The 15,801-nt window shown below is 30.7% G+C and overlaps 1 long non-coding RNA gene across 1 annotated transcript in view; it reads right to left on the reverse strand.

Annotated features, from left to right (window-relative positions):
- Positions 1 to 224: 224 nt before the first annotated feature.
- The window catches only part of LOC146992786 (uncharacterized), a 56,905-nt gene continuing 41,328 nt past the window's right edge, over positions 225 to 15,801 (reverse strand). Inside the window, exons 9-12 of the long non-coding RNA XR_015038976.1 lie at positions 13,551 to 13,653; positions 9,116 to 9,218; positions 4,665 to 4,767; positions 225 to 322 (exon numbers count right to left, since the gene is read on the reverse strand). This is a non-coding gene — a long non-coding RNA (uncharacterized LOC146992786). The remainder of the gene's footprint in view (positions 323 to 4,664; positions 4,768 to 9,115; positions 9,219 to 13,550; positions 13,654 to 15,801) is intronic.

A 15,801-nucleotide genomic window follows, 5' to 3' on the forward strand; every position in this document is an offset into this window, starting at 1 on the left:
ATTACAAAAGAAAACACCAATTCAGACAATTCAAAATGGAATTCAAAACCTACGAAATTAACGCATGCTACCCTAAACATTAAAACATAATTTGAAGCGTTCATGTAAAATAAATAACTAGTAAAGCTCCAATATAAAGCAACATGTGAAAAGAGACGTACAAATTATAACATTCAAGCATTTCTAGTGGAAATAAAGTTGATATAAAACAAGAATTACCAGCCACAGATGTCCTTTTGCTCTGCATTATTTCTCCGTTCCTTTTCTGTCAGGATCTCATGTTCTGCATTCCAAGAGTGCACAAAAATGATGACAAATTATACTAGAAGAGGCCAAAAAGGGAAAAAAGGAGTCATTAGATTTTAACTACTTTGATATTAAAGAATAATTCTACACAAAGAGAAATATCTAATACTGTTTCTTAATACATAAAAGTTCAAAAGTACCCTTTTTTGTTTTAAACTCGAGCAATGTGCTACACTGTTACTAAAATCATGACTGCAGTCGATAGAAAAGCAAATGATTTTCCTAATACGACAGAAGTACAGTAAGCGAAAGGGGTTTTTAATGTATGGGTACAACATGAAAAACGAAAGAAAAAAATTTAGACAGTTATTACGGATACACACAATAAAAGGGATAATGATATTCGAGAAGAGTAAATAATTTCAGCACTGGTAGAATGATGGCACCAAAAGACAATAAGTCGGTAATTTTAAATCACAAATAAACAAAATAAACTTTACTGTTAGCTTTGAAGCAGGTGTTATATATTAAACTATCTTAATTCACACACAGAATTAGTGACATAACAGATCGAAATAGAGTAAGGATCAAACTCGCAATATATTAATATTAAAAAAGCTATACATATATACTTTTAAAGATTTTATTTTAAAAAAAGGGCACAAAAACACCACTCTAAGAACAGACTTCGAAGAACATCTTGGAAACAAAAGTCATATACCATAAAAGAAATATTTCATTCCGAATTTTAACGTAAGAACCGTTTCTAATTTTGAGTTCTTTACTTAGGTACTCTCATCCAAGAGAGAGGACAGCTTAGTCCAATGTACAAGAAATTATAATGAAATATTACCAGGTCACTTGAATGAAATTATAGCAATATTTCACTCAGGGAAAGAACACATTGTCTAACAGCCCGGGTTCGAGCCCAGCTTTAATACAGGTAACCAAAACACATCAAATGCCATTGAAAGACACAGCATTTTGAGATGTAGCAAAAAATTTAAATGCAATTTCGTGGAAGAGCTATTGCAATTACCTACAAACTAAAATTATGACCAAAAATTCAAGAAAACTAAGATACTCCTTTTTCTTTCGAAGGAATCAAAGTCATATACTAATGTAGGGATGCTCGACTTATGGTACTATAAAACCTAAACATAGGAATGAAATTTTGTCAGCTATGCGAGATGTCCAATACCGAGAAATTCCGTAAATTGTAGAAAAGAATCTGCGTCTCAAAAACAGACGAAAGGTAAAACATAATTCAAATGCTTTACTTTTAGCCTTGAAGCAGGTGTTCTATATTAAAGTGTGTTAATTCACATACAGAAATAGTAATATAAAAGCTCAAAATATTGTATGAACCAAACACTCATTATATAAACATTAAAAATTCTATATACATTTATCAGTGTTACGAGGGTTTATTCTGAAATATTATAAGGTCACTTTCAAAGAAATGATAGAAATTTTCACTCAGGGAAGGGATATTCTGTCTGGCTGCCAGGGTTCCATCCCAGCTTCGGTTACAAAAGTTTCATAGAAGAATTTTAAAAATCCAGAAACGAAACTTATGAAGAAATTATTCAACATACCTGGTTCTATGATTTAGCCATTCTTACAGACATAATAGCTAAATCTTAAACTTGAGGGAGGGGGGGAGAACTAAAGTCTTTGAATTAAAGGGTATTATAAATTCATTTTAAATCAAAATTAATTTTGTGAAAATATTACACAAATATAAGGAATATACATTTTTACCATAATGTAATGCACGTTTCGCCACTTTGAAAATCTGGAGAACTAAAGCATGAAATATAAGAAAACTGAAACAATCATTTGGAAAATCTCATCGAACTTAAATTAGTTTCTAAATTAGATGTTTTGAGTGTATTTAAAATTAGGCCAACTACTTCATTCACTTCAAACCCATTACATAATACTAGTATTTAAGAAAAATGGTAAATGATTGCGAATATGTTAAATAACAATTCTATTGATCTAGAAATGGAAAAAACTGATTTTCATCCTAATTAAGATCAAGAATATCACAAAAAGCCATTTGAATAGTCCTAGATCAGAAAAATCATGAACTGTTAAACTTTTAAAAAGATAAATTTCTGATTCCGATCTGCTTAAAAATGTGAAAGAGGATTTTCAACAATGAACTTGTTAATATATATGTTTAGATACAGGATAACAAATCAACATCCCAACGACTGCATGGATTTAGCCATAACATGTACCAGAGGGACAAACACCTCACAGAAGAAATGCAGTGTTAAATTTCAGATTAAAATATGATTTCCCTGTATTTAACTTCCATCTTGCTGAATTTTTTGTAAATAATACAAGGAGTATACCTTTTCCTTAACATCTTATACCACACATTTTTATACTTTGTGTAACGCATTTATAACTAAAATATTAAAAGTGCACTAGGTAATTGTAGCTAGCCAAAATTTTATAAACTCAAAATTGACTCCCAGTAAGTTAAAGTTGCGCATAACTGCACTAAGGTAAGGAATGCAATTTTATTTCTTTGTCTGTATTTGGTTTCATTTTCATATAAAAAGAGTTAAAACTAGGGTTATCTAAGTAACAAAATTTAAACACACATTTTCAGTAAAAATTGCAGAATAACAGATTTTGTCTTCCTGAAGACGCAACACCTCGCTATTCCAGCTATGATACAGACTGCATACTGTCAGAGAGAAATTCCTTTCTTAAACAGGGAATCCATAGACTTTAATCTGTTTTGACACAAGTACTGTTTATAACTAATCCAAGGTCCAGGAATAAAATACTTTAGAGTAAATCCACCTAAATTTTTATGATTTCCAATCATCTGTATAGACTGTTTATTTATCAGGACTAAACTCTCAATCTGCATTCTACATAACTCGTATGATTCTTCAAGTCACGTTTCGTAGCCTATAATTTTTAATACAGCAGGTACTTTCTGAGCGCAGACTTCTAAAGCATGATTTCGTGTATAGCAGTACCTTGAAGGATTCCATTTAATTTGTCCACTGCTAGTATTTCATTCATACGTGGTTCAACATTCAGCCATCAACACCGGAAAGAATTTATCTGCTACTTTAAACAATTTACATCGACTGAAAATGAAGCCCAAAAAAAAATCTTACAAACCTCAAAAGCAAAGGATGCCGAAGAATTTTCACATACGGAAGATAGAGAAGTCAAACAATGAATCAGAAAATTACAAAAGAAGAATTGGGTTCTTATAAAACCCTTGACAATAAAAGCGCTCATTACGAAGAAGAGCTTTTAACTAAAGATAAGATGAAGGAATTGTTAAATAACAGAAAAGCAATGTCTGATCTTCTAGCGGAGATTGACCCAATTAAAGAAAAAATAGGACACTTTAAAAGTAATACTGGGAAACATGTGCTCTTTACAACGAACGGCTACAGTTTGATCAGTCGTTATTATAAGCAAAAGACATCAGCTTTTTCAAAAAATAATTCTGTCATGTATTTGCCAAGAGAACGGAAAGAAGTCCAAAAGAAACTTTCAGAGTGCTTTTCAAATTCTGCAGATTAACTTTCAAAGTTGAAAGTTAATCTGCAGAATTTTACTTCGATAATAATAAAACATCTATGATCTGATTTCAAAATGAATTTTTATTTATCGAATCAATTTTGAATAGATCTTCGCAAATTGGTTCAAAAAACTTCACAATATGCCAAAATTGTTCAGATTAAGGAAAAAATATAATAAAGTATGCTTAAAACAACTAAGAAAAAGCACATTTTGAGCATCCTTAACAGAAGATAATTTGGCTCCACTAACTTTCTTTACAAGTACACATTAAATTTTTATTTACATTTATTTTTTGTTCAACACTTAACTTTCAATGGTTTTAACAGAAATAGCACTTGAGAGATACACTCTAAATTCAGAAAAATCTGAAACAAAATTGGTTTATACACAGGCAGTGCAATTAAATTGGCCTGTTGGGAAGAGAAAACCCCGTCGGACAGGGAAAATATTAGGCCACACAGAGAAGAAAATGTTTAGCCTCCTTCTCGTAATGCGAAAGGAGGCCACTTGGGAAAAAATTACACCACAGCAGTAATTTTGAAACCACTACGAAGAAACAGAACTCTAACAAATCTCAGACTTCTGATAATTATAGTGTGATTAACAGTTCAACCTCACTTCGAATATTACAAAAGAAAACACCAATTCAGACAATTCAAAATGGAATTCAAAACCTACGAAATTAACGCATATATGCTACCCTAAACATTAAAACATAATTTGAAGCGTTCATGTAAAATAAATAACTAGTAAAGCTCCAATATAAAGCAACATGTGAAAAGAGACGTACAAATTATAACATTCAAGCATTTCTAGTGGAAATAAAGTTGATATAAAACAAGAATTACCAGCCACAGATGTCCTTTTGCTCTGCATTATTTCTCCGTTCCTTTTCTGTCAGGATCTCATGTTCTGCATTCCAAGAGTGCACAAAAATGATGACAAATTATACTAGAAGAGGCCAAAAAGGGAAAAAAGGAGTCATTAGATTTTAACTACTTTGATATTAAAGAATAATTATACACAAAGAGAAATATCTAATACTGTTTCTTAATACATAAAAGTTCAAAAGTACCCTTTTTTGTTTTAAACTCGAGCAATGTGCTACACTGTTACTAAAATCATGACTGCAGTCGATAGAAAAGCAAATGATTTTCCTAATACGACAGAAGTACAGTAAGCGAAAGGGGTTTTTAATGTATGGGTACAACATGAATAACGAAAGAAAAAAATTTAGACAGTTATTACGGATACACACAATAAAAGGGAAAATGATATTCGAGAAGAGTAAATAATTTCAGCACTGGTAGAATGATGGCACCAAAAGACAATAAGTCGGTAATTTTAAATCACAAATAAACAAAATAAACTTTACTGTTAGCTTTGAAGCAGGTGTTATATATTAAACTATCTTAATTCACACACAGAATTAGTGACATAACAGATCAAAATAGAGTAAGGATCAAACTCGCAATATATTAATATTAAAAAAGCTATACATATATACTTTTAAAGATTTTATTTTAAAAAAAGGGCACAAAAAAACCACTCTAAGAACAGACTTCGAAGAACATCTTGGAAACAAAAGTCATATACCATAAAAGAAATATTTCATTCCGAATTTTAATGTAAGAACCGTTTCTAATTTTGAGTTCTTTACTTAGGTACTCTCATCCAAGAGAGAGGACAGCTTAGTCCAATGTACCAGAAATTATAATGAAATATTACCAGGTCACTTGAATGAAATTATAGCAATATTTCACTCAGGGAAAAAACATATTGTCTAGCTGCCTGGGTTCGATTTAATACAGCAAATTTAATACAGCAAGTCAAAACACATCAAATGCCATTGAAATATACAGCATTTTGAAATGTGGCAAAAAATTTAAATGCAATTTCGTGGAAGAGCTATTACAATTACCTACAAACTAAAATTTTTACCAAAAATTCAAGAAAACCAAGATACTCCTTTTTCTTTCGAAGGAATCAAAGTCATATACTAATGTAGGGATGCTCGACTTATTGTACTATAAAACCTAAACATAGGAATGAAATTTTGTCAGCTATGCGAGATGTCCAATACCGAGAAATTCCGTAAATTGTAGAAAAGAATCTGCGTCTCAAAAACAGACGAAAGGTAAAATATAATTCAAATGCTTTACTTTTAGCCTTGAAGCAGGTGTTCTATATTAAAGTGTGTTAATTCACATACAGATTTAGTAATATAAAATCTCAAAATATTGTATGAACCAAACACGCATTATATAAACATTAAAAATTCTATATACATTTATTAGTGTTACGAGGGTTTATTCTGAAATATTATAAGGTCACTTTCAAAGAAATGATAGAAATTTTCACTCAGGGAAGGGATATTCTGTCTGGCTGCCAGGGTTCCATCCCAGCTTCGGTTACAAAAGTTTCATAGAAGAATTTTAAAAATCCAGAAATGAAACTTATGAAGAAATTATTGAACATACCTGGTTCTATGATTTAGCCATTCTTACAGACATAATAGCTAAATCTTAAACTTGAGGGAGGGGGGGAGAACTAAAGTCTTTGAATTAAAGGGTATTATAAATTCATTTTAAATCAAAATTAATTTTGTGAAAATATTACACAAATATAAGGAATATACATTTTTACCATAATGTAATGCACGTTTCGCCACTTTGAAAATCTGGAGAACTAAAGCATGAAATATAAGAAAACTGAAACAATCATTTGGAAAATCTCATCGAACTTAAATTAGTTTCTAAATTAGATGTTTTGAGTGTATTTAAAATTAGGCCAACTACTTCATTCACTTCAAACCCATTACATAATACTAGTATTTAAGAAAAATGGTAAATGATTGCGAATATGTTAAATAACAATTCTATTGATCTAGAAATGGAAAAAACTGATTTTCATCCTAATTAAGATCAAGAATATCACAAAAAGCCATTTGAATAGTCCTAGATCAGAAAAATCATGAACTGTTAAACTTTTAAAAAGATAAATTTCTGATTCCGATCTGCTTAAAAATGTGAAAGAGGATTTTCAACAATGAACTTGTTAATATATATGTTTAGATACAGGATAACAAATCAACATCCCAACGACTGCATGGATTTAGCCATAACATGTACCAGAGGGACAAAAACCTCACAGAAGAAATGCAGTGTTAAATTTCAGATTAAAATATGATTTCCCTGTATTTAACTTCCATCTTGCTGAATTTTTTGTAAATAATACAAGGAGTATACCTTTTCCTTAACATCTTATACCACACATTTTTATACTTTGTGTAACGCATTTATAACTAAAATATTAAAAGTGCACTAGGTAATTGTAGCTAGCCAAAATTTTATAAACTCAAAATTGACTCCCAGTAAGTTAAAGTTGCGCATAACTGCACTAAGGTAAGGAATGCAATTTTATTTCTTTGTCTGTATTTGGTTTCATTTTCATATAAAAAGAGTTAAAAATAGGGTTATCTAAGTAACAAAATTTAAACACACATTTTCAGTAAAAATTGCAGAATAACAGATTTTGTCTTCCTGAAGACGCAACACCTCGCTATTCCAGCTATGATACAGACTGCATACTGTCAGAGAGAAATTCCTTTCTTAAACAGGGAATCCATATACTTTAATCTGTTTTGACACAAGTACTGTTTATAACTAATCCAAGGTCCAGGAATAAAATACTTTAAAGTAAATCCACCTAAATTTTTATGATTTCCAATCATCTGTATAGACTGTTTATTTATCAGGACTAAACTCTCAATCTGCATTCTACATAACTCGTATGATTCTTCAAGTCACGTTTCGTAGCCTATAATTTTTAATACAGCAGGTACTTTCTGAGCGCAGACTTCTAAAGCATGATTTCGTGTATAGCAGTACCTTGAAGGATTCCATTTAATTTGTCCACTGCTAGTATTTCATTCATACGTGGTTCAACATTCAGCCATCAACACCGGAAAGAATTTATCTGCTACTTTAAACAATTTACATCGACTGAAAATGAAGCCCAAAAAAAATCTTACAAACCTCAAAAGCAAAGGATGCCGAAGAATTTTCACATACGGAAGATAGAGAAGTCAAACAATGAATCAGAAAATTACAAAAGAAGAATTGGGTTCTTATAAAACCCTTGACAATAAAAGCGCTCATTACGAAGAAGAGCTTTTAACTAAAGATAAGATGAAGGAATTGTTAAATAACAGAAAAGCAATGTCTGATCTTCTAGCGGAGATTGACCCAATTAAAGAAAAAATAGGACACTTTAAAAGTAATACTGGGAAACATGTGCTCTTTACAGCGAACGGCTACAGTTTGATCAGTCGTTATTATAAGCAAAAGACATCAGCTTTTTCAAAAAATAATTCTGTCATGTATTTGCCAAGAGAACGGAAAGAAGTCCAAAAGAAACTTTCAGAGTGCTTTTCAAATTCTGCAGATTAACTTTCAAAGTTGAAAGTTAATCTGCAGAATTTTACTTCGATAATAATAAAACATCTATGATCTGATTTCAAAATGAATTTTTATTTATCGAATCAATTTTGAATAGATCTTCGCAAATTGGTTCAAAAAACTTCACAATATGCCAAAATTGTTCAGATTAAGGAAAAAATATAATAAAGTATGCTTAAAACAACTAAGAAAAAGCACATTTTGAGCATCCTTAACAGAAGATAATTTGGCTCCACTAACTTTCTTTACAAGTACACATTAAATTTTTATTTACATTTATTTTTTGTTCAACACTTAACTTTCAATGGTTTTAACAGAAATAGCACTTGAGAGATACACTCTAAATTCAGAAAAATCTGAAACAAAATTGGTTTATACACAGGCAGTGCAATTAAATTGGCCTGTTGGGAAGAGAAAACCCCGTCGGACAGGGAAAATATTAGGCCACACAGAGAAGAAAATGTTTAGCCTCCTTCTCGTAATGCGAAAGGAGGCCACTTGGGAAAAAATTACACCACAGCAGTAATTTTGAAACCACTACGAAGCAACAGAACTCTAACAAATCTCAGACTTCTGATAATTATAGTGTGATTAACAGTTCAACCTCACTTCGAATATTACAAAAGAAAACACCAATTCAGACAATTCAAAATGGAATTCAAAACCTACGAAATTAACGCATAAATGCTACCCTAAACATTAACACATAATTTGAAGCGTTCATGTAAAATAAATAACTAGTAAAGCTCCAATATAAAGCAACATGTGAAAAGAGACATACAAATTATAACATTCAAGCATTTCTAGTGGAAATAAAGTTGATATAAAACAAGAATTACCAGCCACAGATGTCCTTTTGCTCTGCATTATTTCTCCGTTCCTTTTCTGTCAGGATCTCATGTTCTGCATTCCAAGAGTGCACAAAAATGATGACAAATTATACTAGAAGAGGACAAAAAGGGAAAAAAAGAGTCATTAGATTTTAACTACTTTGATATTAAAGAATAATTATACACAAAGAGAAATATCTAATACTGTTTCTTAATACATAAAAGTTCAAAAGTACCCTTTTTTGTTTTAAACTCGAGCAATGTGCTACACTGTTACTAAAATCATGACTGCAGTCGATAGAAAAGCAAATGATTTTCCTAATACGACAGAAGTACAGTAAGCGAAAGGGGTTTTTAATGTATGGGTACAACATGAATAACGAAAGAAAAAAATTTAGACAGTTATTACGGATACACACAATAAAAGGGATAATGATATTCGAGAAGAGTAAATAATTTCAGCACTGGTAGAATGATGGCACCAAAAGACAATAAGTCGGTAATTTTAAATCACAAATAAACAAAATAAACTTTACTGTTAGCTTTGAAGCAGGTGTTATATATTAAACTATCTTAATTCACACACAGAATTAGTGACATAACAGATCAAAATAGAGTAAGGATCAAACTCGCAATACATTAATATTAAAAAAGCTATACATATATACTTTTAAAGATTTTATTTTAAAAAAAGGGCACAAAAACACCACTCTAAGAACAGACTTCGAAGAACATCTTGGAAACAAAAGTCATATACCATAAAAGAAATATTTCATTCCGAATTTTAATGTAAGAACCGTTTCTAATTTTGAGTTCTTTACTTAGGTACTCTCATCCAAGAGAGAGGACAGCTTAGTCCAATGTACAAGAAATTATAATGAAATATTACCAGGTCACTTGAATGAAATTATAGCAATATTTCACTCAGGGAAAAAACATATTGTCTAGCTGCCCGGGTTCGATTTAATACAGCAAATTTAATACAGCAAGCCAAAACACATCAAATGCCATTGAAATATACAGCATTTTGAAATGTGGCAAAAAATTTAAATGCAATTTCGTGGAAGAGCTATTACAATTACCTACAAACTAAAATTTTTACCAAAAATTCAAGAAAACCAAGATACTCCTTTTTCTTTCGAAGGAATCAAAGTCATATACTAATGTAGGGATGCTCGACTTATTGTACTATAAAACCTAAACATAGGAATGAAATTTTGTCAGCTATGCGAGATGTCCAATACCGAGAAATTCCGTAAATTGTAGAAAAGAATCTGCGTCTCAAAAACAGACGAAAGGTAAAACATAATTCAAATGCTTTACTTTTAGCCTTGAAGCAGGTGTTCTATATTAAAGTGTGTTAATTCACATACAGAAATAGTAATATAAAAGCTCAAAATATTGTATGAACCAAACACGCATTATATAAACATTAAAAATTCTATATACATTTATTAGTGTTACGAGGGTTTATTCTGAAATATTATAAGGTCACTTTCAAAGAAATGATAGAAATTTTCACTCAGGGAAGGGATATTCTGTCTGGCTGCCAGGGTTCCATCCCAGCTTCGGTTACAAAAGTTTCATAGAAGAATTTTAAAAATCCAGAAACGAAACTTATGAAGAAATTATTCAACATACCTGGTTCTATGATTTAGCCATTCTTACAGACATAATAGCTAAATCTTAAACTTGAGGGAGGGGGGGGAGAACTAAAGTCTTTGAATTAAAGGGTATTATAAATTCATTTTAAATCAAAATTAATTTTGTGAAAATATTACACAAATATAAGGAATATACATTTTTACCATAATGTAATGCACGTTTCGCCACTTTGAAAATCTGGAGAACTAAAGCATGAAATATAAGAAAACTGAAACAATCATTTGGAAAATCTCATCGAACTTAAATTAGTTTCTAAATTAGATGTTTTGAGTGTATTTAAAATTAGGCCAACTACTTCATTCACTTCAAACCCATTACATAATACTAGTATTTAAGAAAAATGGTAAATGATTGCGAATATGTTAAATAACAATTCTATTGATCTAGAAATGGAAAAAACTGATTTTCATCCTAATTAAGATCAAGAATATCACAAAAAGCCATTTGAATAGTCCTAGATCAGAAAAATCATGAACTGTTAAACTTTTAAAAAGATAAATTTCTGATTCCGATCTGCTTAAAAATGTGAAAGAGGATTTTCAACAATGAACTTGTTAATATATATGTTTAGATACAGGATAACAAATCAACATCCCAACGACTGCATGGATTTAGCCATAACATGTACCAGAGGGACAAAAACCTCACAGAAGAAATGCAGTGTTAAATTTCAGATTAAAATATGATTTCCCTGTATTTAACTTCCATCTTGCTGAATTTTTTGTAAATAATACAAGGAGTATACCTTTTCCTTAACATCTTATACCACACATTTTTATACTTTGTGTAACGCATTTATAACTAAAATATTAAAAGTGCACTAGGTAATTGTAGCTAGCCAAAATTTTATAAACTCAAAATTGACTCCCAGTAAGTTAAAGTTGCGCATAACTGCACTAAGGTAAGGAATGCAATTTTATTTCTTTGTCTGTATTTGGTTTCATTTTCATATAAAAAGAGTTAAAAATAGGGTTATCTAAGTAACAAAATTTAAACACACATTTTCAGTAAAAATTGAAGAATAACAGATTTTGTCTTCCTGAAGACGCAACACCTCGCTATTCCAGCTATGATACAGACTGCATACTGTCAGAGAGAAATTCCTTTCTTAAACAGGGAATCCATATATTTTAATCTGTTTTGACACAAGTACTGTTTATAACTAATCCAAGGTCCAGGAATAAAATACTTTAGAGTAAATCCACCTAAATTTTTATGATTTCCAATCATCTGTATAGACTGTTTATTTATCAGGACTAAACTCTCAATCTGCATTCTACATAACTCGTATGATTCTTCAAGTCACGTTTCGTAGCCTATAATTTTTAATACAGCAGGTACTTTCTGAGCGCAGACTTCTAAAGCATGATTTCGTGTATAGCAGTACCTTGAAGGATTCCATTTAATTTGTCCACTGCTAGTATTTCATTCATACGTGGTTCAACATTCAGCCATCAACACCGGAAAGAATTTATCTGCTACTTTAAACAATTTACATCGACTGAAAATGAAGCCCAAAAAAAAATCTTACAAACCTCAAAAGCAAAGGATGCCGAAGAATTTTCACATACGGAAGATAGAGAAGTCAAACAATGAATCAGAAAATTACAAAAGAAGAATTGGGTTCTTATAAAACCCTTGACAATAAAAGCGCTCATTACGAAGAAGAGCTTTTAACTAAAGATAAGATGAAGGAATTGTTAAATAACAGAAAAGCAATGTCTGATCTTCTAGCGGAGATTGACCCAATTAAAGAAAAAATAGGACACTTTAAAAGTAATACTGGGAAACGTGCTCTTTACAGCGAACGGCTACAGTTTGATCAGTCGTTATTATAAGCAAAAGACATCAGCTTTTTCAAAAAATAATTCTGTCATGTATTTGCCAAGAGAACGGAAAGAAGTCCAAAAGAAACTTTCAGAGTGCTTTTCAAAACAAAGTTGAAAGTTAATCTGCAGAATTTTACTTCGATAATAATAAAACATCTATGATCTGATTTCAAAATGAATTTTTATTTATCGAATCAATTTTGAATAGATCTTCGCAAATTGGTTCAAAAAACTTCACAATATGCCAAAATTGTTCAGATTAAGGAAAAAATATAATAAAGTATGCTTAAAACAACTAAGAAAAAGCACATTTTGAGCATCCTTAACAGAAGATAATTTGGCTCCACTAACTTTCTTTACAAGTACACATTAAATTTTTATTTACATTTATTTTTTGTTCAACACTTAACTTTCAATGGTTTTAACAGAAATAGCACTTGAGAGATACACTCTAAATTCAGAAAAATCTGAAACAAAATTGGTTTATACACAGGCAGTGCAATTAAATTGGCCTGTTGGGAAGAGAAAACCCCGTCGGACAGGGAAAATATTAGGCCACACAGAGAAGAAAATGTTTAGCCTCCTTCTCGTAATGCGAAAGGAGGCCACTTGGGAAAAAATTACACCACAGCAGTAATTTTGAAACCACTACGAAGCAACAGAACTCTAACAAATCTCAGACTTCTGATAATTATAGTGTGATTAACAGTTCAACCTCACTTCGAATATTACAAAAGAAAACACCAATTCAGACAATTCAAAATGGAATTCAAAACCTACGAAATTAACGCATAAATGCTACCCTAAACATTAACACATAATTTGAAGCGTTCATGTAAAATAAATAACTAGTAAAGCTCCAATATAAAGCAACATGTGAAAAGAGACGTACAAATTATAACATTCAAGCATTTCTAGTGGAAATAAAGTTGATATAAAACAAGAATTACCAGCCACAGATGTCCTTTTGCTCTGCATTATTTCTCCGTTCCTTTTCTGTCAGGATCTCATGTTCTGCATTCCAAGAGTGCACAAAAATGATGACAAATTATACTAGAAGAGGACAAAAAGGGAAAAAAAGAGTCATTAGATTTTAACTACTTTGATATTAAAGAATAATTATACACAAAGAGAAATATCTAATACTGTTTCTTAATACATAAAAGTTCAAAAGTACCCTTTTTTGTTTTAAACTCGAGCAATGTGCTACACTGTTACTAAAATCATGACTGCAGTCGATAGAAAAGCAAATGATTTTCCTAATACGACAGAAGTACAGTAAGCGAAAGGGGTTTTTAATGTATGGGTACAACATGAATAACGAAAGAAAAAAATTTAGACAGTTATTACGGATACACACAATAAAAGGGATAATGATATTCGAGAAGAGTAAATAATTTCAGCACTGGTAGAATGATGGCACCAAAAGACAATAAGTCGGTAATTTTAAATCACAAATAAACAAAATAAACTTTACTGTTAGCTTTGAAGCAGGTGTTATATATTAAACTATCTTAATTCACACACAGAATTAGTGACATAACAGATCAAAATAGAGTAAGGATCAAACTCGCAATATATTAATATTAAAAAAGCTATACATATATACTTTTAAAGATTTTATTTTAAAAAAAGGGCACAAAAACACCACTCAAAAAACAGACTTCGAAGAACATCTTGGAAACAAAAGTCATATACCATAAAAGAAATATTTCATTCCGAATTTTAATGTAAGAACCGTTTCTAATTTTGAGTTCTTTACTTAGGTACTCTCATCCAAGAGAGAGGACAGCTTAGTCCAATGTACAAGAAATTATAATGAAATATTACCAGGTCACTTGAATGAAATTATAGCAATATTTCACTCAGGGAAAAAACATATTGTCTAGCTGCCCGGGTTCGATTTAATACAGCAAATTTAATACAGCAAGCCAAAACACATCAAATGCCATTGAAATATACAGCATTTTGAAATGTGGCAAAAAATTTAAATGCAATTTCGTGGAAGAGCTATTACAATTACCTACAAACTAAAATTTTTACCAAAAATTCAAGAAAACCAAGATACTCCTTTTTCTTTCGAAGGAATCAAAGTCATATACTAATGTAGGGATGCTCGACTTATTGTACTATAAAACCTAAACATAGGAATGAAATTTTGTCAGCTATGCGAGATGTCCAATACCGAGAAATTCCGTAAATTGTAGAAAAGAATCTGCGTCTCAAAAACAGACGAAAGGTAAAACATAATTCAAATGCTTTACTTTTAGCCTTGAAGCAGGTGTTCTATATTAAAGTGTGTTAATTCACATACAGAAATAGTAATATAAAAGCTCAAAATATTGTATGAACCAAACACGCATTATATAAACATTAAAAATTCTATATACATTTATTAGTGTTACGAGGGTTTATTCTGAAATATTATAAGGTCACTTTCAAAGAAATGATAGAAATTTTCACTCAGGGAAGGGATATTCTGTCTGGCTGCCAGGGTTCCATCCCAGCTTCGGTTACAAAAGTTTCATAGAAGAATTTTAAAAATCCAGAAACGAAACTTATGAAGAAATTATTCAACATACCTGGTTCTATGATTTAGCCATTCTTACAGACATAATAGCTAAATCTTAAACTTGAGGGAGGGGGGGAGAACTAAAGTCTTTGAATTAAAGGGTATTATAAATTCATTTTAAATCAAAATTAATTTTGTGAAAATATTACACAAATATAAGGAATATACATTTTTACCATAATGTAATGCACGTTTCGCCACTTTGAAAATCTGGAGAACTAAAGCATGAAATATAAGAAAACTGAAACAATCATTTGGAAAATCTCATCGAACTTAAATTAGTTTCTAAATTAGATGTTTTGAGTGTATTTAAAATTAGGCCAACTACTTCATTCACTTCAAACCCATTACATAATACTAGTATTTAAGAAAAATGGTAAATGATTGCGAATATGTTAAATAACAATTCTATTGATCTAGAAATGGAAAAAACTGATTTTCATCCTAATTAAGATCAAGAATATCACAAAAAGCCATTTGAATAGTCCTAGATCAGAAAAATCATGAACTGTTAAACTTTTAAAAAGATAAATTTCTGATTCCGATCTGCTTAAAAATGTGAAAGAGGATTTTCAACAATGAACTTGTTAATATATATGTTTAGATACAGGATAACAAATCAACATCCC

The sequence above is a fragment of the Stegodyphus dumicola genome, chromosome X2 (assembly GCF_044657685.1).
Source record: "Stegodyphus dumicola isolate Sdum_Otavi_A_Nest chromosome X2, ASM4465768v1".
NCBI lineage: Eukaryota > Metazoa > Arthropoda > Arachnida > Araneae > Eresidae > Stegodyphus > Stegodyphus dumicola.